Source organism: Choloepus didactylus, chromosome 4 (genome assembly GCF_015220235.1).
Source record: "Choloepus didactylus isolate mChoDid1 chromosome 4, mChoDid1.pri, whole genome shotgun sequence".
Taxonomy (NCBI): Eukaryota; Metazoa; Chordata; class Mammalia; order Pilosa; family Megalonychidae; genus Choloepus; species Choloepus didactylus.
In genome coordinates this window covers 48,053,245-48,077,602 of record NC_051310.1, presented here as the reverse complement: position 1 = coordinate 48,077,602, position 24,358 = coordinate 48,053,245, and the positions used below count along the sequence as shown (strand labels likewise).

The 24,358-nt window shown below is 38.4% G+C and overlaps 1 protein-coding gene across 4 annotated transcripts in view; it reads right to left on the bottom strand.

Annotated features, from left to right (window-relative positions):
• Positions 1–24,358, bottom strand: part of PPP2R5E (protein phosphatase 2 regulatory subunit B'epsilon) — a 195,928-nt gene that overhangs the window by 135,298 nt on the left and 36,272 nt on the right. The gene's annotated exons all lie outside the window — the stretch shown is intronic.

Sequence of the window (24,358 nt, the reverse complement as noted above, 5' to 3'; positions counted from 1 at the left end):
GAGGTATTAAACAGAGAAGCACTTTTTAAATTATAGAGTACTATATAAAAACCCACTTTATTTCTACTATTTATTCTCATCTCTGCTTCATTCCTTCTTCCCAGCCCCATCTCACACCTACTTACAACAATTTCTCCCAAATTCTTTAAAACCAAAAGATACTACTGTCTGGCACTCAGCAGGCATTTAATAAATACTCATTCAGTGAATGATTTCCGGAGCAGCTCCTAGACCCTCCTCAAGCTACACATTCCTTCTAAACACTCCCCCAAAGGCTTTCATGAAAACTGTCAGGGAATTGCATTACGGTATGATTTAAAAAAAAAAAAGACCTTAAGTACCTAATCAACTTTAATTCTTTCTACAACAGATAAAGAATTGGAGGCCCAGAGACATTAACTGACTTACCCAAAATCACACAGGTGAGTAACAACAACAGGCTCAACATTAGAATCCAGGTCTCTGGGTTTTGTGCTCCTTCCTTCCTTCCTTCTTTTTCCTTCCTCTTTCTTCCAAGTCCTTTCTTCCTTCCTCTTACTTTCTTTAATTTTCTTTTTTTGGGGGGGAGGGGGGTTTTGATTATAAAATACCACAGGCTCACTGTAGAACATTTGAAAAGTGAAAAACAAGCATAAAATGCCTCTCACACACCTTCATCCAATACAAACTATATCTGTTTCAAAACTCTGCATTTCATCTACTGAAATAAAACTTAGTACTATTTTCAATCGGTAGAGCTTAAATGAAAGTAGAGTCATTTTCTTCATCGTTTTATACAGCACCACACTCACTGGTGATCACCAAACACTAAAATTCTTGCTTTAAGTTAACAAAAAGTTCCCAATGAAACTCAGGTTAGAATATTTCTATCAAAGTATGTCAGAACATAATCCAAGTAAAAAGTCATTTTCCTTTTCTTTGGATGATGCTTTTCTCAGCTATAAACCTGTTTTTTAAGAATATGTGTCACTGAAAATTCTGCATAATTCGGCATATGCACAGCCACGAATTCAATGACGTCCAAGCCAACTTATGATGCCATGACGCATTCTGAGTTATCTTAAACAAAGTTACCAACTACAAAAGGGGGAAAAAAATTCATGTATGTTTCTTGAATTATATATGTTAGTATAACGATAGCTTTGTCTGAACATTCCAAAAGTAACTAAGAAGTAAAATTCTTGCAGAAATGAAATACAACAATTAAGACTGTGCTGTTCAGTATGGTAGTCACTAGCTCACGTGGCTACTGAGAATTTGAAATGTGACTAGTCCTAATTGAGTTCGGCTGTAAATATAAAATACACATTAGATTTTAAAGACTTAGTATGAAAAAAGAACTTAAAATAACTCATTAATATTTTTATGTTGGTTGCATGTATTGAAATATAATATTTTATAATACTGATAAAATATATTATTCAAATTAATTTCATCTGCTTATTTTTACTTTTTTTTAATGTGGCTACTAGAAAATTTGAAATTACAAAAGTGCCTCACATTTGTGGTTTGCATATTTTTACTGGAGAGCATTAAACTAAGACAAACCTCAAAAGGCAGCAAAACACAAATGAGAAAACCAGAACTTTCTACCCTGTTGTTAAAAAAGTAACCCAATGATCCTTGGTTCTTTGATAACCTGACTTAACAGCTTACTCCTCTGAGCAAGAATTACATAGATATCTTAAATAAATAGCATACTGAATTTTTACATCTTGAGGTTTCCTCAACACTTTATATGCTTAGCCTAAACCTAATACTGTTGTGCAAAAGGAAGAAAGAATATATGCCTTATTTTCCAATGGGAGCTTCTTATTTAAAAGGAAACTTACTTCATGAGAACCTCTGCCCCAAGCAGCTGTTTGTTCCAGTTAAGGACCAAAAATTCCTAACTGTTTTTCTCTTACATGATGATAGATAATATAAGAAATGTGGCCAAATATAAAGGTGCCCTTTAGAAAGACTTTCAAGAAACAAGCAGTATTCCGTGTTATTAAGGCTCTGAGGCCTCTTGTGAAGATTTTTAAAGGGTCACAACAGGTTTAAATTAACCGCATGGAAAGATTCTGGCATTTTAAAAGGATCAGATGACTCAAAACATTCTTTCGGACTCTCCCAGCCTCTTCACTAGAAGTGCACTCAGGACAGTCATACCAGTTAGGTAGGTCTCTTTTATACTAGCTAAGGTCAAGTACAAATTTAAAATGTGGAATAAGGATAATTACTTTAGGCTCTTCCTGTTTACCAGGTTTTGGTTTTTGTTTGGGATTTAGGTAGGGATGTGGATTGTTTGTTTGTTTTACCTCTGCATTTGAGTGGAAAGATATTTACTAGTAAAAAAATGATAACCAATTCTTCTGTGCCAAAAATTACCAGAAGCTTTACCAGAAGAACCCAGATTTTGAATCTTTCAGGCTCAGAGAAGGTAACAGGCTTCACTTTGCAAAACTCAATCTAACTCTGCCTATCTCTACCACTGATCAAAACATGAAAAAAGCTGGAAATAGCAACAAAGTCTTGCTGGAAATCCTAAGGGAACCAAGGGTAGCTACAGTCACCTGCCCACCACTCTAGCTAAGGATTCCTGATATGCTAAATGTCAGCCTGGGAAGTAGCCCCAAGAAAAGGGATAGAATGGGTTTAAGTAAAGGAATCAGACTGTTGCAGGCAAAACATTCTAACTGTTTTGTATACAGCAAGGTTTCTCAACTTCAGCACTAATATTTTGGGCCAGATAATTCATTGTTGTGGACTGTCCTGTGCATTGTAGGATATTTGGCAACATCCCTGGCCTATCTATGAAACAGATGCTGGTAGCAATGCGCTCCCCCTGCCACAAGTTGTCACAACGTGTAAAAGCCAGAAATATCTCTTGACATTCCTAAAGGTCCTTTGGAGGGATGGGGTCAAAATCATCCCCAGTTGAAAACTGCTGGTATAGAGCAAAAGCCTCTGAAAACACTCGGCAGCAGTAACAGCCAAATTAAAGGCAGCTTACTTTGTATTCAAAGTGGCAAGTTGTACTCAAGTGGTTGATCCCGCACATTTTGGTAAGAAATACTTCTCAGGAAATTTATGATACTACCAAACATGAAGAAAAGCAATTTAATGAAGGACTCCAGACAATTTTCAAAGGGTACAAGGTAGCCTAAGGTAGAAGTAAAGCTTATCAATTATTAGTTTATCAGATTAACCAAAAATGATGGTCAACCATTCAGAAGAGACAATGGCCCAACTCCTAAACACAAAACTATTTGTTTTTTAAAATATAATTTTAAAATAAAAATAAGATACTACTTTTTGTCCCAACCAATTGGCAAAAATTAACAAGACTAAGAACATTCAGCCACAGCCAAATTCTAGGGAAACAGATATTCTCAAATATGATTGGTAGGAATGTAAACTGCTACTTGCTAAGCAGATTGGCATATATCAAAATTTTTATTTTCTACTCAGAATTCCACTTCTAGGAATTTATCCTACTGATATATTCACCTATGCACACGGAAAGATATATGTGAAGCTATCACTCCCAACATTGTTTACAAAACCAATAATCTGGAAATACTCTAAATGTTATCAATAAGAAAATGGCTTTAAATAAACTGTATTATAGTCACACTATGGAAGATTGCATAGCCATTTTAATAAAAAAAAGAAAACCACTATCGCAAATGCTTAGGTGGAAAGTAAAAAGGTTCACAGAATAATAACATGTATATAAAATAAGGTCCCACTTTTTTTGTATAAGAAAACATGTATTTACAAATGCATATATATATAATAAAGTTTAAAAGAATATGCATCAATTTGTTTTCATTTTTTACAGTAAGAATATAGTTTCTTAAGCCATTAATATTTTTTAAGATACCGACTTACAATACTTGGGCTACCTTCATTTTTTCACATTTAAGACTTAAAAACTTTTTTGTGACTATCACTTCTTCTACAAATCAAGCTTTTTTGTGTTATTCTTTATCATACACTGGTATGTATTGGTTTTATACCATTTATCTGTCAACATTCTGCTGACATTGCTGAGCCCTCAAGAGTGAGCCACTTAAGGCTTAATTCAATTTGCCAAACCAATTTTAAAAAGAAACCTCACGAGGCGGGGCAAGATGGCGGACTGGTGAGCTGTATGTTTTAGTTACTCCTCCAGGAGAGTAGGTAGAAAGCCAGGAACTGCGTGGACTGGACACCACAGAGCAATCTGACTTTGGGCATACTTCATACAACACTCATGAAAACGTGGAACTGCTGGGATCAGCGAAATCTGTAAGTTTTTGAGGCCAGGGGACCCGCGCCCCTCCCTGCCAGGCTCAGTCCCGTGGGAGGAGGGGCTGTCAGCTCCGGGAAGGAGAAGGGAGAACTGCAGTGACAGCCCTTATCGGAAACTCATTCTACTGATCCAAACTCCAACCATAGATAGACTGAGACCAGACACCAGAGAATCTGAAAGCAGCCAGCCCAGCAGAGAGGAGACAGGCATAGAAAAAAAACAACACGAAAAACTCCAAAATAAAAGCGGAGGATTTTTGGAGTTCTGGTGAACATAGAAAGGGGAAGGGCAGAGCTCAGGCCCTGAGGCGCATATGCAAATCCCGAAGAAAAGCTGATCTCTCTGCCCTGTGGACCTTTCCTTAATGGCCCTGGTTGCTTTGTCTCTTAGCATTTCAATAACCCATTAGATCTCTGAGGAGGGCCCTTTTTTTTTTTTTTCTTTTTTTAATCCTTTTTTCTTTTTCTAAAACAAGTACTCTAAGAAGCCCAATACAGAAAGCTTCAAAGACTTGTAATTTGGGCAGGTCAAGTCAAGAGCAGAACTAAGAGAGCTCTGAGACAAAAGGCAATAATCCAGTGGCTGAGAAAATTCACTAAACACCACAACTTCCCAAGAAAAGGGGGGTGTCCGCTCACAGCCATCATCCTGGTGGACAGGAAACACTCCTGCCCATCGCCAGCCCCATAGCCCAGAGCTGCCCCAGACAACCCAGTGTGACGGAAGTGCTTCAAATAACAGGCACACACCACAAAACTCGGCGTGGACATTAGCCTTCCCTGCAACCTCAGCTGATTGTCCCAGAGTTGGGAAGGTAGAGCAGTGTGAATTAACAAAGCCCCACTCAGCCGTCATTTCAGCAGACTGGGAGCCTCCCTACACAGCCCAGCAGCCCAGAACTGCCCTGGGGGGACGGCACTCACCTGTGACATAGCACAGTCATCCCTCAACAGAGGACCCGGGGTGCACAGCCTGGAAGAGGGGCCCACTTGCAAGTCTCAGGAGCCATACGCCAATACCAAGGACTTGTGGGTCAGTGACAGAGACAAACTGTGGCAGGACTGAACTGAAGGATTAGACTATTGCAGCAGCTTTAAAACTCTAGGATCACCAGGGAAATTTGATTGTTAGGGCCACCCTCCCCTCCCTGACTGCCCAGAAACATGCCCCATATACAGGGCAGGCAACACCAACTACACACGCAAGCTTGGTACACCAATTGGACCCCACAAGACTCACTCCCCCACTCACCAAAAAGGCTAAGCAGGGGAGAACTGGCTTGTGGAGAACAGGTGGATCGTGGACGCCACCTGCTGGTTAGTTAGAGAAAGTGTACTCCACGAAGCTGTAGATCTGATAAATTACAGATAAGGACTTCAATAGGTCTACAAACCCTAAAAGAACCCTATCAAGTTCAGCAAATGCCACGAGGCCAAAAACAACAGAAAATTATAAAGCATATGAAAAAACCAGACGATATGGATAACCCTTGCCCAAGCACCCAAATAAAAGATCAGAAGAGACACAGCACCTAGAGCAGCTACTCAAAGAACTAAAGATGAACAATGACACCATAGTACGGGAGACAAAGGAAATCAAGAAGACCCTAGAAGAGCATAAAGAAGACATTGCAAGACTAAATAAAAAAAACGGATGATCTTATGGAAATTAAAGAAACTGTTGACCAAATTAAAAACATTCTGGACACTCATAGTACAAAACTAGAGGAAGTTGAACAACGAATCAGTGACCTGGAAGATGACAGAAGGGAAAATGAAAGCATAAAAGAAAGAATGGGGAAAAAAATTGAAAAAATCGAAATGGACCTCAGGGATATGATAGATAATATGAAACGTCCGAATATAAGACTCATTGGTGTCCCAGAAGGGGAAGGAAAGGGTAAAGGTCTAGGAAGAGTATTCAAAGAAATTGTTGGGGTAAACTTCCTAAATCTTCTAAACAACATAAATACACAAATCATAAATGCTCAGCGAACTCCAAATAGGATAAATCCAAATAAACCCACTCCGAGACATATACTGATCACACTGTCAAACACAGAAGAGAAGGAGCAAGTTCTGAAAGCAGCAAGAGAAAAGCAATTCACCAAATACAAAGGAAACAGCATAAGACTAAGTAGTGACTACTCAGCAGCCACCATGGAGGCAAGAAGGCAGTGGCACGATATATTTAAAATTCTGAGTGAGAGGAATTTCCAGCCAAGAATACTTTATCCAGCAAAGCTCTCCTTCAAATTTGAGGGAGAGCTTAAATTTTTCACAGACAAAGAAATGCTGAGAGAATTTGCTAACAAGAGACCTGCCCTACTGGAGATACTCAAGGGAGCCCTACAGACAGAGAAACAAACACAGGACAGAGAGACTTGGAGAAAGGTTCAGTACTAAAGAGATTCGGTATGGGTACAATAAAGGATATTAATAGAGAGAGGGAAAAATATGGCAAACATAAACCAAAGGATAAGATGGCCGATTCAAGAAATGCCTTCACGGTTTTAACGTTGAATGTAAATGGATTAAACTCCCCAATTAAAAGATATAGATTCGCAGAATGGATCAAAAAAAATGAACCATCAATATGTTGCATACAAGAGACTCATCTTAGACACAGGGACACAAAGAAACTGAAAGTGAAAGGATGGAAAAAAATATTTCATGCAAGCTACAGCCAAAAGAAAGCAGGTGTAGCAATATTAATCTCAGATAAAATAGACTTCAAATGCAGGGATGTTTTGAGAGACAAAGAAGGCCACTACATACTAATAAAAGGGGCAATTCAACAAGAAGAAATAACAATCGTAAATGTCTATGCACCCAGTCAAGGTGCCACAAAATACATGAGAGAAACACTGGCAAAACTAAAGGAAGCAATTGATGTTTCCACAATAATTGTGGGAGGCTTCAACACATCACTCTCTCCTATAGATAGATCAACCAGACAGAAGACCAATAAGGAAATTGAAAACCTAAACAATCTGATAAATGAATTAGATTTAACAGACATCTACAGGACATTACATCCCAAATCACCAGGATACACATACTTTTCTAGTGCTCACGGAACTTTCTCCAGAATAGATCATATGCTGGGACATAAAACAAGCCTCAATAAATTTAAAAAGATTGAAGTTATTCAAAGCACATTCTCTGACCACAATGGAATACAATTAGAAGTCAATAACCATCAGAGACTTAGAAAATTCACAAATACCTGGAGGTTAAACAACACACTCCTAAACAATCAGTGGGTTAAAGAAGAAATAGCAAGAGAAATTGCTAAATATATAGAGACGAATGAAAATGAGAACACAACATACCAAAACCTATGGGATGCAGCAAAAGCTGTGCTAAGGGGGAAATTTATAGCACTAAAACACATATATTAAAAAGGAAGAAAGAGCCAAAATCAAAGAACTAATGGATCAACTGAAGAAGCTAGAAAATGAACAGCAAACCAATCCTAAACCAAGTAGAAGAAAAGAAATAACAAGGATTAAAGCAGAAATAAATGACATAGAGAACAAAAAAACAAGAGAGGATAAATATCACCAAAAGTTGGTTCTTTGAGAAGATCAACAAGATTGACAAGCCCCTAGCTAGACTGACAAAATCAAAAAGAGAGAAGACCCATATCAACAAAATAATGAATGAAAAAGGTGACATAACTGCAGATCCTGAAGAAATTAAAAAAATTATCAGAGGATATTATGAACAACTGTATGGCAGCAAACTGGATAATGTAGAAGAAATGGACAATTTCCTGGAAACATATGAATAACCTAGACTGACCAGAGAAGAAATAGAAGACTTCAACCAACCCATCACAAGCAAAGAGATCCAATCAGTCATCAAAAATCTTCCCACAAATAAATGCCCAGGGCCAGATGGCTTCACAGCGGAATTCTACCAAACTTTCCAGAAAGAACTGACACCAATCTTACTCAAACTCTTTCAAAACATTGAAGAAAATGGAACACTACCTAACTCATTTTATGAAGCTAACATCAATCTAATACCAAAACCAGGCAAAGATGCTACAAAAAAGGAAAACTACCGGCCAATCTCCCTAATGAATATAGATGCAAAAATCCTCAACAAAATACTTGCAAATCGAATCCAAAGACACATTAAAAAAATCATACACCATGACCAAGTGGGGTTCATTCCAGGCATGCAAGGATGGTTCAACATAAGAAAATCAATCAATGTATTACAACACATTAACAAGTCAAAAGGGAAAAATCAATTGATCATCTCAATAGATGCTGAAAAAGCATTTGACAAAATCCAACATCCCTTTTTGATAAAAACACTTCAAAAGGTAGGAATTGAAGGAAACTTCCTCAACATGATAAAGAGCATATATGAAAAACCCACAGCCAACATAGTACTCAATGGTGAGAGACTGAAAGCCTTCCCTCTAAGATCAGGAACAAGACAAGGATGCCCGCTGTCACCACTGTTATTCAACATTGTGCTGGAAGTGCTAGCCAGGGCAATCCGGCAAGACAAAGAAATAAAAGGCATCCAAATTGGAAAAGAAGAAGTAAAACTCTCATTGTTTGCAGATGATATGATCTTATATCTAGAAAACCCTGAGAAATTGACGATACAGCTACTAGAGCTAATAAACAAATTTAGCAAAGTAGTGGGATACAAGATTAATGCACATAAATCAGAAATGTTTCTATATACTAGAAATGAACAAACTGAAGAGACACTCAAGAAAAAGATACCATTTTCAATAGCAACTAAAAAAAACAAGTACCTAGGAATAAACTTAACCAAAGATGTAAAAGACCTATACAAAGAAAACTACATAACTCTACTAAAAGAAAGAGAAGGGGACCTTAAAAGATGGAAAAATATTCCATGTTCATGGATAGGAAGGCTAAATGTCATTAAGATGTCAATTCTACCCAAACTCATCTACAGATTCAATGCAATCCCAAACAAAATTCCAACAACCTACTTTGCAGACTTGGAAAAGCTAGTTATCAAATTTATTTGGAAAGGGAAGATGCCTCGAATTGCTAAAGACACTCTAAAAAAGAAAAACGAAGTGGGAGGACTTACACTCCCTGACTTTGAAGCTTATTATAAAGCCACAGTTGCCAAAACAGCATGGTACTGGCACAAAGATAGACATATAGATCAATGGAATCGAATTGAGAATTCAGAGATAGACCCTCAGATCTATGGCCGACTGATCTTTGATAAGGCCCCCAAAGTCACTGAACTGAGTCATAATGGTCTTTTCAACAAATGGGGCTGGGATAGTTGGATATCCATATCCAAAAGAATGAAAGAGGACCCCTACCTCACCCCCTACACAAAAATTAACTCAAAATGGACCAAAGATCTCAATATAAAAGAAAGTACCATAAAACTCCTAGAAGATAATGTAGGAAAACATCTTCAAGACCTTGTATTAGGCGGCCACTTCCTAGACTTTACACCCAAAGCACAAGCAACAAAAGAGAAAATAGATAAATGGGAACTCCTCAAGCTTAGAAGTTTCTGCACCTCAAAGGAATTTCTCAAAAAGGTAAAGAGGCAGCCAACTCAATGGGAAAAAATTTTTGGAAACCATGTATCTGACAAAAGACTGATATCTTGGATATATAAAGAAATCCTACAACTCAAGGACAATAGTACAGACAGCCCAATTATAAAATGGGCAAAAGATATGAAAAGACAGTTCTCTGAAGAGGAAATACAAATGGCCAAGAAACACATGAAAAAATGTTCAGCTTCACTAGCTATTAGAGAGATGCAAATTAAGACCACAATGAGATACCATCTAACACCGGTTAGAATGGCTGCCATTAAACAAACAGGAAACTACAAATGCTGGAGGGGATGTGGAGAAATTGGAACTCTTATTCATTGTTGGTGGGACTGTATAATGGTTCAGCCACTCTGGAAGTCAGTCTGGCAGTTCCTTAGAAAACTAGATATAGACCTACCATTCGATCCAGCGATTGCACTTCTCGGTATATACCCGGAAGATCGGAAAGCAGTGACACGAACAGATATCTGCACGCCAATGTTCATAGCAGCATTATTCACAATTGCCAAGAGATGGAAACAACCCAAACGTCCTTCAACAGATGAGTGGATAAATAAAATGTGGTATATACACACAATGGAATACCACGCGGCAGTAAGAAGGAACGATCTCGTGAAACATATGACAACATGGATGAACCTTGAAGACATAATGCTGAGCGAAATAAGCCAGGCACAAAAAGACAAATATTATATGCTACCACTAATGTGAACTTTGAAAAATGTAAAACAAATGGTTTATAATGTAGAATGTAGGGGAACTAGCAATAGAGAGCAATTAAGGAAGGGGGAACAATAATCCAAGAAGAACAGATAAGCTATTTAACGTTCTGGGGATGCCCAGGAATGACTATGGTCTGTTAATTTCTGATGGATATAGTAGGAACAAGTTCATAGAAATGTTGCTATATTAGGTAACTTTCTTGGGGTAAAGTAGGAACATGTTGGAAGTTAAGCAGTTATCTTAGGTTAGTTGTCTTTTTCTTACTCCCTTGTTATGGTCTCTTTGAAATGTTCTTTTATTGTATGTTTGTTTTCTTTTTAACTTTTTTTTCATACAGTTGATTTAAAAAAGAAGGGAAAGTTAAAAAAAAAAAAAAAGAAAAACAAAAAAAAAAAGATGTAGTGCCCCCTTGAGGAGCCTGTGGAGAATGCAGGGGTGTTCGCCTGCCCCACCTCGATGGTTGCTGGCATGACCACAGACATAGGGGACTGGTGGTTTGATGGGTTGAGCCCTCTACCATAAGTTTTACCCTTGGGAAGACGGTTGCTGCAAAGGAGAGGCTAGGCCTCCCTATGGTTGTGCCTAAGAGCCTCCTCCCGAATGCCTCTTTGTTGCTCAGATGTGGCCCTCTCTCTCTGGCTAAGCCAACTTGAAACGTGGAATCACTGCCCTCCCCCCTACGTGGGATCAGACACCCAGGGGAGTGAATATCCCTGGCAACGTGGAATATGACTCCCGGGGAGGAATGTAGACCCGGCATCGTGGGACGGAGAACATCTTCTTGACCAAAAGGGGGATGTGAAAGGAAATGAAATAAGCTTCAGTGGCAGAGAGATTCCAAAAGGAGCCGAGAGGTCACTCTGGTGGGCACTCTTACACACACTTTAGACAACCCTTTTTAGGTTCCAAAGAATTGGGGTAGCTGGTGGTGGATACCTGAAACTATCAAACTACAACCCAGAACCCATGAATCTCGAAGACAGTTGTATAAAAATGTAGCTTATGAGGGGTGACAATGGGATTGGGAAAGCCATAAGGACCACACTCCACTTTGTCTAGTTTATGGATGGATGAGTAGAAAAATAGGGGAAGGAAACAAACAGACAAAGGTACCCAGTGTTCTTTTTTACTTCAATTGTTCTTTTTCACTCTAATTATTATTCTTGTTATTTTTGTGTGTGTGCTAATGAAGGTGTAAAAAAAAAAAAAAAAAAGAAAGAAACCTCACTCTGCTACCTTCCTGAACCATAACTAAGCAACAACTAGGAATATTTACAGAAGTGTCCCAATTGTTTAATTCAGTAGAATCTGATCACATACAATCAAATTTAAATGACTCTAATTTTCCTTTTCAATTTATTGACTAAATTATGAAAACTTATTAATGCAACTTTTCCTTTCTTAAGTCACTAATGAATATGGAAAGAAGAATGTCTGAAAGGCTAACAAATCTGACAATAAAAATTAAAATCTCCATTTTATATTTGGAATAACACTATTCTACCTTGGTGTACAGTAAAGAGGCAGTTTTCCAAGAAATTGTTTTTTTTTCTAGAATACATGGGCAAACACACTTCAGAACAAAATGTCAGCCACTCACCATAATAGGTATGGCCTTTAAACTTCCCAATACCTGTACCCCACTCTGAAGTCTAGCCAGTTTAACTGCTTTGAATGGAACATTCTAAATTGCTGAAATTAACATATCTATTTACTCCTGCTTAAGTTTTCCCATTTTTCATGACAGTTTAACCTTTATTTAGGCAGGTATCATCACAAACATACAATTCCCACATGACACCATTTCTAAACATTTTATAAAGAGATGCATAAATGTGAGTGTTGCAATATTTCCTTTCCTTTGAAAGAACAATATGACAAAAGAACCTTTCCACAGGATTCCATAAAACTTGGCCTATATCAAAAGGCCAAAATCCTTTTCTCTCTTGACTACCATCACCATCTACGGATTAACCATACCACCCCTCAAAAGGTAACTAACATTATAGTCAGAGTGAGTAACTGGGCATAAACACATGAACCTACTCCAAGTCTACCCAGAAACTGGGTAGACTTTCCCAGAAACTGGAAAGGTAAATCAGCCCTCACTATGGCAGCCTGTCATAGAACACCACTACTTGCATGGCCAGAAACACACTAATCTTGGTGGCATCAAGTGAGACTGTTAATATTTTTTTGAGAGCTACTCATTCACCATTCATTCTACTCATTCACCTAAATATCTATGAGCGTCTACCTTGCATTAGGCCCTACATAAGGTAAATTTAATACAGTTTCTGCCCTCAAGGAGCTTACCCTGTGCTGGGGAAAACAGACAAATAACCCAAATGCCATTGTGAGAAGAGTACAATAAGAACGTTGGGGATTCTGTGAGATTACAGAGGGGTCGCCTCCATGAGGCAGGGAAATCCTAGGAGGCTACCTGGAGGTAGCACCTGAGGTATACCTCATTAGATCAGTAAGTGCTGGCCAAGAAGAAAAGGAAGAGGAAGAGGAGAACCAGGATGACAAAGGGGATGACCAATGGAGCAAGGACTAGAAGCAGCAGAAATAAACCTACGGAAAATGAGAGGAGGAACACCCCTCACCACTGAAATAAGAGAAGTAGTATATACGGATGCATACAGAATCAGAGACAGGACAAAAAGTTCAGGACAATACATGCCTGTTGTCTTCCACAAAGCAGGCATATTCATCGAGGGGAGAAGAGGAGCATGAAACGGGGGTTAAGACTGGAGACTTGAGGAGAATGTGGTTTGTGTTTCAGTTTATTCCCATTTTACAGACGAAATAAAATTTAAAAGGGTCAAGGTTTTGCTATGGGTCACACATAGGTAGAAAGCAGCAAATTTTTAATGTCTGTTTTCTTCAACTATACTGTACTCCTATGAACATGAGAAATCTGCTTGGAAGATGAGAAGGCCAATTACAAAATATGTCCTTAAACCATCATTCTGCAAAATGCAGAGAAGCTGAACATGAACACTCTCCTTCTTCAAACAACAAGCAATAATATTCTGGCACAATTTTCAATATTAAAAAATATATATATTAAAAAAAAAAAAAACTCAGCAGTTGCCAAATGATTACATAGCTTATTGAACAAGAGTCACATACTATATAATATTCTAGTAGCACTGATTTACATAGCACTGCTGTATAAGCAAAATTTCCCAGTCCTGTGGCTCTACAGGCTTGGATCTGACCAGGAGATGTACTACTAATTGGGTAAGTCAATTACTAGACTTGACAAAAAAGGCAAATTAGTATAAGCTGTTTTTAGAACACTCAAGTAATGATTTGTTAAAAATTTTACCAGTCTAATTACTAAAATGGGATAGGACAGAATTAGCGCCTCTAAAAAAAAGTTTTGGTCTAAGTAAAAATAATTTCAGAATTACTTTCAAGACCATAAAAATATAGACCCCCCCCCCACCAAAAAAAAGCTTGAAGGATACAGTCAATTGTTTTAAATGGCAATTTGAACAATGGTAAATTGAGAGTTGGGGTAATTTTAATGTCCTTCTGTAATGCTCATCTGTATTTTCTACAATAATACGTGTATGCTTTTGTAACTTTAAAAAAAATTGTTGCTGTTGTCTTTTTTAAAAAAAAAGACCAAAAGCCACATTCAACTATTCTTATACGGACAATTTTACTTTGGGTGATGTGCCAGTTTGAATGTATTATGTCCCCCAAAATGCCATTATCTTTGATGCAATATTGTGTGGGCAGATGTATTAGTGTTGATTAGACTGTAATTCTTTGAGTGTTTCCATGGAGATTCAACCCACCCAACTGTAGGTGATTACTCTGATTGGATGATTTCCATGGAGGTGTGGCCCTGCCCATTCAGCATGGGCCTTGATTAGTTCACTAGAGCACTATATAAACTCAGACAGGAGAGAGCTTGCTACAGCCAAGTGGGACACTTTGAAGAATGCATAGGAGCTGACAGAGGAGCAGCAACTTACAGTGACATTTTGGAGATGGCCTTAGAAAGCAGACTTTTGCTCCAGAGAAGGTAAGAGAGGACAAACACCCCAAGAGCAACTGAAAGTGACATTTTGAAGAGAAGTTGCAGCCTAGAGAGGAATGTCCTGGAGAAAGCCATTTTGAAACCAGGACTCTGGAGCAGACGCCAGCCATGTGCCTTCCCAGCTAACAGAGGTTTTCCGGACACCATTGGCCATCCTCCCGTGAAGGTACCAGATTGTTAATGACTTACCTTGGATACTTTATGGCCTTAAGACTGTAACTTTGTAATCAAATAAACCCCCTTTATAAAAGCTGATCCATTTCTGGTGTGTTGCATTCTGGCAGCATTTGCAAACTAGAACAGGTAGGGAGGGTGGAAAATATGAGAAAAACTTAGCTCTAGGATTCCAAAGGAAACTTTACATCAAAATCTTCTTTAGCAACTATAATTCCATAAGACAAATTAATAGTATTTTCTTTAATTTTAGTGGTTCTTAAAACATTACTTGTCAAGTAATTGCAAAAATGTAATGGAAATGAAGTACTAGTGGAAAAAGAATCTAAAAATTAAAAGTGACCATTCATCAAATTCAAGATTCTATGGTGAATCTTAAATCACTTCTGTTAGTACAAGCCTACTCTTCTATAAATACCATATGAGACTGATAATAATATTATGAGAAATAAATTGAATGTAAATAGTTACCTGGTGCAATGGAAGACACAATAATCTAAGATTATTCCTACTTTCAAGGCATTTATAATCTTATTGAGAGAAGTGAGCTGTTTTTTATGTTAAAAGACACAGGGCCAGCACATAATATTATGCAGTATACAACCTGTGAAGCTGGTCATGGAAGCCCTAAAAGACATAACTAGTAAGAGACGGCAAGATATGGAAATGATTCAATAAGCAATACAGACAGTACATCAAGGATTACAAACAATACCTACGGGAGCCAAGTTTGGAAAGTACATGAGTAAAGCCAGCTCAATGAAAATAAGGTAGCAACACAAATGTGACAAACAACAAACGACCCTTGGCCAGGATTGAGGCAAAAAAGAAATGGGTAAGACTTGCAAAATGAAGAGTTAACAAATGTTGCTAATCAGTTCCAACCAACAGGTGTCATGAGAGAATACTGGCCTATTTCATTAGCAATTCAGATTTTTAAAAGAACATTCCTGATATTTTAAAAAACACTCCTGATATAGTAAATGTTGGCATTTTTTAAATTTTTGAACTACCATAAATACAGGGCAGTTTGGACAAAGGCACCATCAAGGTGAGCTAGACTAGACAGAAAAAGCTTCTTGGGAAACCCACTTCTTGAACTGAGCCCTAAAGAGAAAGGTGATGGGGGAACAAATTAAGCAAAGGTACTAAGGCCATTGAAGAACACAGGGTCTGAGGTGCAGGCTGGGAATAGGTCAGTTGGCCTGCGTCAGAGGAGTGCTAAGGAAAGAGATTAGAAAAGAACACTTCAGAAAAAAAGTATACTGTGGAGATTCCAAATCAATGTCCAGCCTGTGACTCATGGCATCTGAACCATCTGGCCTGTACTTCCCCAGGCCAGATCTACTGAATCAGAACCACTGGGGGGTGCAAATGAGAATCAACAATTGTAACCCAATTATTTTTTTACTGAGATATATTCACACACCATATAATCCATCCAACATATTCAATCAATGACTCACAGTATCATCATATAGTTGTGCATTCACTGCCACAACCAATTTTAGAACATTTTTATTACTCCAAAATAAAGAATAAAACAAAAATTAAAAATATACCCAAAACATCTATACCCCTTACCCCCCATTATTTATATATTTTTTGTCTTTATTTTATTACTCATCTGCCCATACCCTGGACAAAGGGAGCAACAATCAATCATGAGGTTTTCACAATAACAAGGTTTTTACAATCACAGTCCCACAATAAAAGCTATATAGTGTAACCCAATTTTAACTAATGCCTCCGGTGATTCTTATGCACACTGACGTATGAAAACAACTGGTCAAGCAAGGAGGTAACATCCAAAAGTATTTTACTGTATTACATATTTTAATGAGTTTCACATTTGAAAATCATAGTCTGTCTCCTCCTAGATATAATGAAACTATGAGAACTATGTGAGTGCGAGGGAAAAACCCTTATTAAAAAGATACCATCTCACACCAATTAGAATCGCTGCCATTAAACAAACAGGAAACTACAAATGCTGGAGGGGATGTGGAGAAATTGGAACTCTTATTCATTGTTGGTGGGACTGTATAATGGTTCAGCCACTCTGGAAGTCATTCTGGCAGTTCCTTAGAAAACTAGATATAGAGTTACCATTCGATCCAGCGATTGCACTTCTCGGTATATACCCGGAAGATCGGAGAGGAGTGACACGAACAGATATCTGCACGCCAATGTTCATAGCAGCATTATTCACAATTGCCAAAAGATGGAAACAACCCAAATGTCCTTCAACAGATGAGTGGATAAATAAAATGTGGTATATACACACGATGGAATACTACACAGCAGTAAGAAGGAACGATCTCATGAAACATATGACAACATGGATGAACCTTGAAGACATAATGCTGAGCGAAATAAGCCAGGCACAAAAAGACAAATATTATATGCTACCACTAATGTGAACTTTGAAAAATGTAAAACAAATGGTTTATAATGTAGAATGTAGGGGAACTAGCAATAGAGAGCAATTAAGGAAGGGGGAACAATAATCCAAGAAGAACAGATAAGCTATTTAACGTTCTGGGGATGCCCAGGAATGACTATGGTCTGTTAATTTCTGATGGATATAGTAGGAACAAGTTCACAGAAAGGTTGCTATATTAGGTAACTTTCTTGGGGTAAAGTACGAACACGTTGGAAGTAAAGCAGTTATCTTAGGTTAGTTGTCTTTTTCTTACTCCCTTGTTATGGTCTCTTTGAAATGTTCTTTTATTGTACGTTTTGTTTTTTTTTTTAATTTTTTTTCATACAGTTGATTTAAAAAAGAAAGGAAAGTTAAAAAAAAAAAAGAAAAACAAGGAAGAAAATATGTAGTGCCCCCTTGAGGAGCCTGTGGAGAATGCAGGGGTATTGGCCTACCCCACCTCGATGGTTGCTAACATGACCACAGACACAGGGGACTGGTGGTTTGATGGATTGAGCCCTCTACCATAGGTTTTACCCTTGGGAAGACAGTTGCTGCAAAGGAGAGGCTAGGCCTCCCTATAATTGTGCCTAAGAGCCTCCTCCTGAATGCCTTTTTGTTGCTCAGATGTGGCCCTCTCTCTCTAGCTAAGCCAACTTGAAAGGTGAAATCACTGCCCTCCCCACTACGTGGGATCAGACACCCAAGGGAGTGATTCTCCCTGGCAACGTGGAATATGACTCCCGGGGAGGAATGTAGACCCGGCATCGTGGGACGGAGAACATCTTCTTGACCAAAAGGGGGATGTGAAAGGAAATGAAATAAGCTTCAGTGACAGAGAGATTCCAAAAGGAGCCGACTCTGGTAGGCACTCTTACGCACACTTTAGACAACCCTTTTTAGGTTCTAAAGAATTGGGGTAGCTGGTGGTGGATACCTGAAACTACCAAACTACAACCCAGAACCCATGAATCTCGAAGACAATTGTATAAAAATGTAGCTTATGAGGGGTGACAATGGAATTGGGAAAGCCATAAGGACCACACTCCACTTTGTCTAGTTTATGGATGGATGAGTAGAAAAATAGGGGAAGGAAACAAACAAACAAACAGACAAAGGTACCCAGTGTTCTTTTTTTACTTCAATTGCTCTTTTTCACTCTAATTATTATTCTTGTTATTTTTGTGTGTGTGCTAATGAAGGTGTCAGGGATTGATTTAGGTGATGAATGTACAACTATGTAATGGTACTGTCAACAATCGAATGTACGATTTGTTTTGTATGACTGCGTGGTATGTGAATATATCTCAATAAAATGAAGATTAAAAAATAAATAAATAAATAAATAAAATAAAAAGGTTCAGATGAAAGAATGTGAGGAAAACCATTTGGAAAACACCCCAATCAACTCAAACCAAGGCAGGGGAGGGGACATGCTTTACTAAGAAAGGCAGAGCCCTGGGTTTAAAAGCAAAGCAAAGCAAAACAACAACAAAAAACCCTTTGAAGTTCTGATTAAGGATACAGTACCGAAATCACATGCTAATGTCTTCTGAGTCCAAAAGTTGAATACATAAGTTCATTATTCAGAAACAAAATCTACTGAAAGGGATAGGGAGCATGACAGATTTGGAACAACTCTCAAATTACTCTCAAATTTTTCTTTCAAATGAAAAATCAGCCACGGATACAAATTATTCCTACCATACTACCTTAGTGCTTGCAAGATGTACATACAATGTAGATTATAAATTTCAAACTTTTTTTGTCTCCAAAAGCCATCATGTTTTCTTGGTAAGCAGAGTTTTTCTTGGCAATCAAAATAACCCCATACAGTGAGGATGTGGAGAAACTGGAACCCTCGTGCATTGCTTGTAGGAATGTAAAATGGTGCAGCTACTGTGGAAAACAGTTTGACGGTTCCTCGGGAAATTAAACACAGAATTACCATTTAACTCAACACTTCCACTCATAGGTGAATACCCAAAAGATTGAAAACAAGGGACTCATGAGATTCTTGTTCTTCAATGTTCACAGCAGCATTATTCATAATAGCCAAAAGGTGGAAACAATCCAAGTGCCCATGAACAGATGAACAGATAAACAAAGGTGATGCATACATGCAATGGAATATTATTCAGCCACAAAAAGGAATGAAGTTCTGATATATGCTACAACATGATGAACCTTGAAAACATTATGCTAAGTGAAGTAAGACACAAAAAAACAAATGATGTATGATTTCCTTATATGAAATATCTAGAATAACCAAATTCATAAAGATAGAAAGTAGATTAGAGGTTCTTGGGGTGGGGGGAACAGTAAATGGGGAGCTACCACTTAACAGGTACAAAGTTTCTGTTTGGGTAATAAAGTTTGGAAATAGTAATGATGGTAGCACACTATTACTAATTTAAGTGTATTAAACTATACACTTAAAAACTGTTAAAATCATAAATTTGTTGTATATATTTTACTATAATAAAATTATAAATAAATAGAAAGATACAGATCCAAGAAGTCAATCAAGCAATTCTTGAGAACTTTTTGTTCAACATAATAGATGACTGGGGGAATGAAACACAAAATATAGCTTAGAGTCTAAATGGAAAAAGAAAACCAACATCCATGAAAAGTAACAAACTGTGGAATGCAAGCCCTTATCCATCTTATTCACACTTTATCCCCAGAGTATAGAATAAAATGTGAGCTCAATAAACACTATTAAATAAATGCTGTCTTAGTAATCTTTGACACTCAAGCACCTAGCAAGGTCCTAGTACAATATTTGCTAAATGAATACCATGCTGTACACATAAAGATGTCACAGTACTTACGTTAAGAAGATGGAGGAGGACCAAAGTAGTTAAGAAGTATTTCATGGAGAAAACAAAGTTTTAAGCCATGAAATTTTAGAGCTGGAAGAAATCTTAGAACTCTCCTAAAAATCATCTAATCTGGTAACCCCCACAGAAGTTTCCAAAGCAGCCAAAAATGCTTTACACCTCTGAGTTTTAAAAGATCATTGAACTTGGTAGTAACTATTTTTAAATTCAGACAATCCACATAAACAGTGGTTATTAGGATATAATAATAATAACAACCTGCTTGCACACTGAATCCTTTGCCATTCACTCAGCACTTCCTATTGCTTCTCCACACTCAAAAGATAAGGCAGAGGCGGGGCAAGATGGCAGACTGATGAGCTGTATGTTTTAGTTACTCCTCCAGGAAAGTAGGTAAAAAGCCAGGAACTGCGTGGACTGGACACCACAGAGCAATCTGTCTTTGGGCATACTTCATACAACACTCATGAAAACGTGGAACTGCTGAGATCAGCGAAATCTGTAAGTTTTTGCGGCCAGGGGACCCGCGCCCCTCCCTGCCAGGCTCAGTCCCGGGGGAGGAGGGGCTGTCAGCTCCAGGAAGGAGAAGGGAGAATTGCAGTGGCAGCTCTTATCGGAAACTCATTCTACTGATTCAAACTCCAACCACAGATAGACTGAGACCAGACACCAGAGACTCTGAGAGCAGCCAGCCCAGCAGAGAGGAGACAGGCATAGAAAAAAAACAACACGAAAAACTCCAAAATAAAAGCAGAGGATTTTTGGAGTTCTGGTGAACACAGAAAGAGGAAGGGCAGAGATCAGGCCTTGAGGCGCATATGCAAATCCCGAAGCAAGGCTGATCTCTCTGCCCTGTGCACCTTTCCTTAATGGCCCTGGTTGCTTTGTCTATTAGCATTTCAATAACTCATTAGATCTCTGAGGAGGGCCGTTTTTTTTTTTTGTTTTTTTTTTTTTTAAATCCTTTTTGCTTTTTCTAAAACAATTACTCTAAGAAGCTCAATACAGAAAGCTTCAAAGAATTGAAATTTGGGCACGTCAAGTCAAGAGCAGAACTAAGAGAGCTCTGAGACAAAAGGCAATAATCCAGTGGCTGAGAAAATTCACTAAACAACACAACTTCCCAAGAAAAGGGGGGTGTCCGCTCACAGCCACCATCCTGGTGGACAGGAAACACTCCTGCCCATCGCCAGCCCCATAGCCCAGAGCTGCCCCAGACAACCCAGTGTGACGGAAGTGCTTCAAATAACAGGCACACACCACAAAACTGGGCGTGGACATTAGCCTTCCCTGCAACCTCAGCTGAATGTCCCACAGCTGGGAAGGGGGAGCAGTGTGAATTAACAGAGCCCCATTCAGCCATCATTTGAGCAGACTGGGAGCCTCCCAACACAGCCCAGCAGCCCAGAACTGCCCTTGGGGGACGGCACTCACCTGTGACATAGCACAGTCATCCCTCAACAGAGGACCCGGGGTGCACAGCCTGGAAGAGGGGCCCACTTGCAAGTCTCAGGAGCCATAAGCCAATACCAAAGACTTGTGGGTCAGTGGCAGAGACAAACTGTGGCAGGACTGAACTGAAGGATTAGACTATTGCAGTAGCTTTAAAACTCTAGGATCATCAGGGAGATTTGATTGTTAGGGCCACCCCCCCTCCCCAACTGCCCAGAAACACGCCCCACATACAGGGCAGGCAACACCAACTACACACGCAAGCTTGGTACACCAATTGGGCCCCACAAGACTCACTCCCCCACTCACCAAAAAGGCTAAGCAGGGGAGATCTGGCTTGTGGAGAACAGGTGGCTCGTGGACGCCACCTGCTGGTTAGTTAGAGAAAGTGTACTCCACGAAGCTGTAGATCTGATAAATTAGAGATAAGGACTTCAACTGGTCTACAAACCCTAAAAGAACCCTATCAAGTTCAGCAAATGCCACGAGGCCAAAAACAACAGAAAATTATAAAGCATATGAAAAAACCAGACGATATAGATAACCCAAGCCCAAGCACCCAAATCAAAACACCAGAAGAGACACACCTAGAGCAGCTACTCAAAGAACTAAAGATGAACAATGAGACCATAGTACGGGATATGAAGGAAATCAAGAAGACCCTAGAAGAGCATAAAGAAGACATTGCAAGACTAAATAAAAAAATGGATGATCTTATGGAAATTAAAGAAACTGTTGACCAAATTAAAAAGATTCTGGACACTCATAGTACAAGACTAGAGGAAGTTGAACAACGAATCAGTGACCTGGAAGATGACAGAATGGAAAATGAAAGCATAAAAGAAAGAATGGGGAAAAAAATTGAAAAACTCGAAATGGACCTCAGGGATATGATAGATAATATGAAACGTCCGAATATAAGACTCATTGGTGTCCCAGAAGAGGAAGAAAAGGGTAAAGGTCTAGGAAGAGTATTCAAAGAAATTGTTGGGGAAAACTTCCCAAATCTGCTAAACAACATAAATACACAAATCATAAATACTCAGCGAACTCCAAATAGAATAAATCCAAAAAAACCCACTCCGAGACATATACTGATCACACTGTCAAACATAGAAGAGAAGGAGCAAGTTCTGAAAGCAGCAAGAGAAAAGCAATTCACCACATACAAAGGAAACAGCATAAGACTAAGTAGTGACTACTCAGCAGCCACCATGGAGGCGAGAAGGCAGTGGCACGATATATTTAAAATTCTGAATGAGAAAAATTTCCAGCCAAGAATACTTTATCCAGCAAAGCTCTCCTTCAAATTTGAGGGAGAGCTTAAATTTTTCACAGACAAACAAATGCTGAGAGAATTTGCTAACAAGAGACCTGCCCTACTGGAGATACTCAAGGGAGCCCTACAGACAGAGAAACAAAGACAGGACAGAGAGACTTGGAGAAAGGTTCAGTACTAAAGAGATTTAGTATGGGTACAATAAAGGATATTAATAGAGAGAGGGAAAAATATGGCAAACATAAACCAAAGGATAAGATGGCCGATTCAAGAAATGCCTTCACGGTTTTAACGTTGAATGTAAATGGATTAAACTCCCCAATTAAAAGATATAGATTCGCAGAATGGATCAAAAAAAATGAACCATCAATATGTTGCATACAAGAGACTCATCTTAGACACAGGGACACAAAGAAACTGAAAGTGAAAGGATGGAAAAAAATATTTCATGCAAGCTACAGCCAAAAGAAAGCAGGTGTAGCAATATTAATCACAGATAAAATAGACTTCAAATGCAGGGATGTTTTGAGAGACAAAGAAGGCCACTACATACTAATAAAAGGGGCAATTCAGCAAGAAGAAATAACAATCGTAAATGTCTATGCACCCAATCAAGGTGCCACAAAATACATGAGAGAAACATTGGCAAAACTAAAGGAAGCAATTGATGTTTCCACAATAATTGTGGGAGACTTCAACACATCACTCTCTCCTATAGATAGATCAACCAGACAGAAGACCAATAAGGAAATTGAAAACCTAAACAATCTGATAAATGAATTAGATTTAACAGACATCTACAGGACATTACATCCCAAATCACCAGGATACACATACTTTTCTAGTGCTCACGGAACTTTCTCCAGAATAGATCATATGCTGGGACATAAAACAAGCCTCAATAAATTTAAAAAGATTGAAATTATTCAAAGCACATTCTCTGACCACAATGGAATACAATTAGAAGTCAATAACCATCAGAGACTTAGAAAATTCACAAATACCTGGAGGTTAAACAACACACTCCTAAACAATCAGTGGGTTAAAGAAGAAATAGCAAGAGAAATTGCTAAATATATAGAGACGAATGAAAATGAGAACACAACATACCAAAACCTATGGGATGCAGCAAAAGCAGTGCTAAGGGGGAAATTTATAGCACTAAACGCATATATTAAAAAGGAAGAAAGAGCCAAAATCAAAGAACTAATGGATCAACTGAAGAAGCTAGAAAATGAACAGCAAACCAATCCTAAAACAAGTAGAAGAAAAGAAATAACAAGGACTAAAGCAGAAATAAATGACATAGAGAACAAAAAAACAATAGAAAGGATAAATATCACCAAAAGTTGGTTCTTTGAGAAGATCAACAAGATTGACAAGCCCCTAGCTAGACTGACAAAATCAAAAAGAGAGAAGACCCATATCAACAAAATAATGAATGAAAAAGGTGACATAACTGCAGATCCTGAAGAAATTAAAAAAATTATAAGAGGATATTATGAACAACTGTATGGCAGCAAACTGG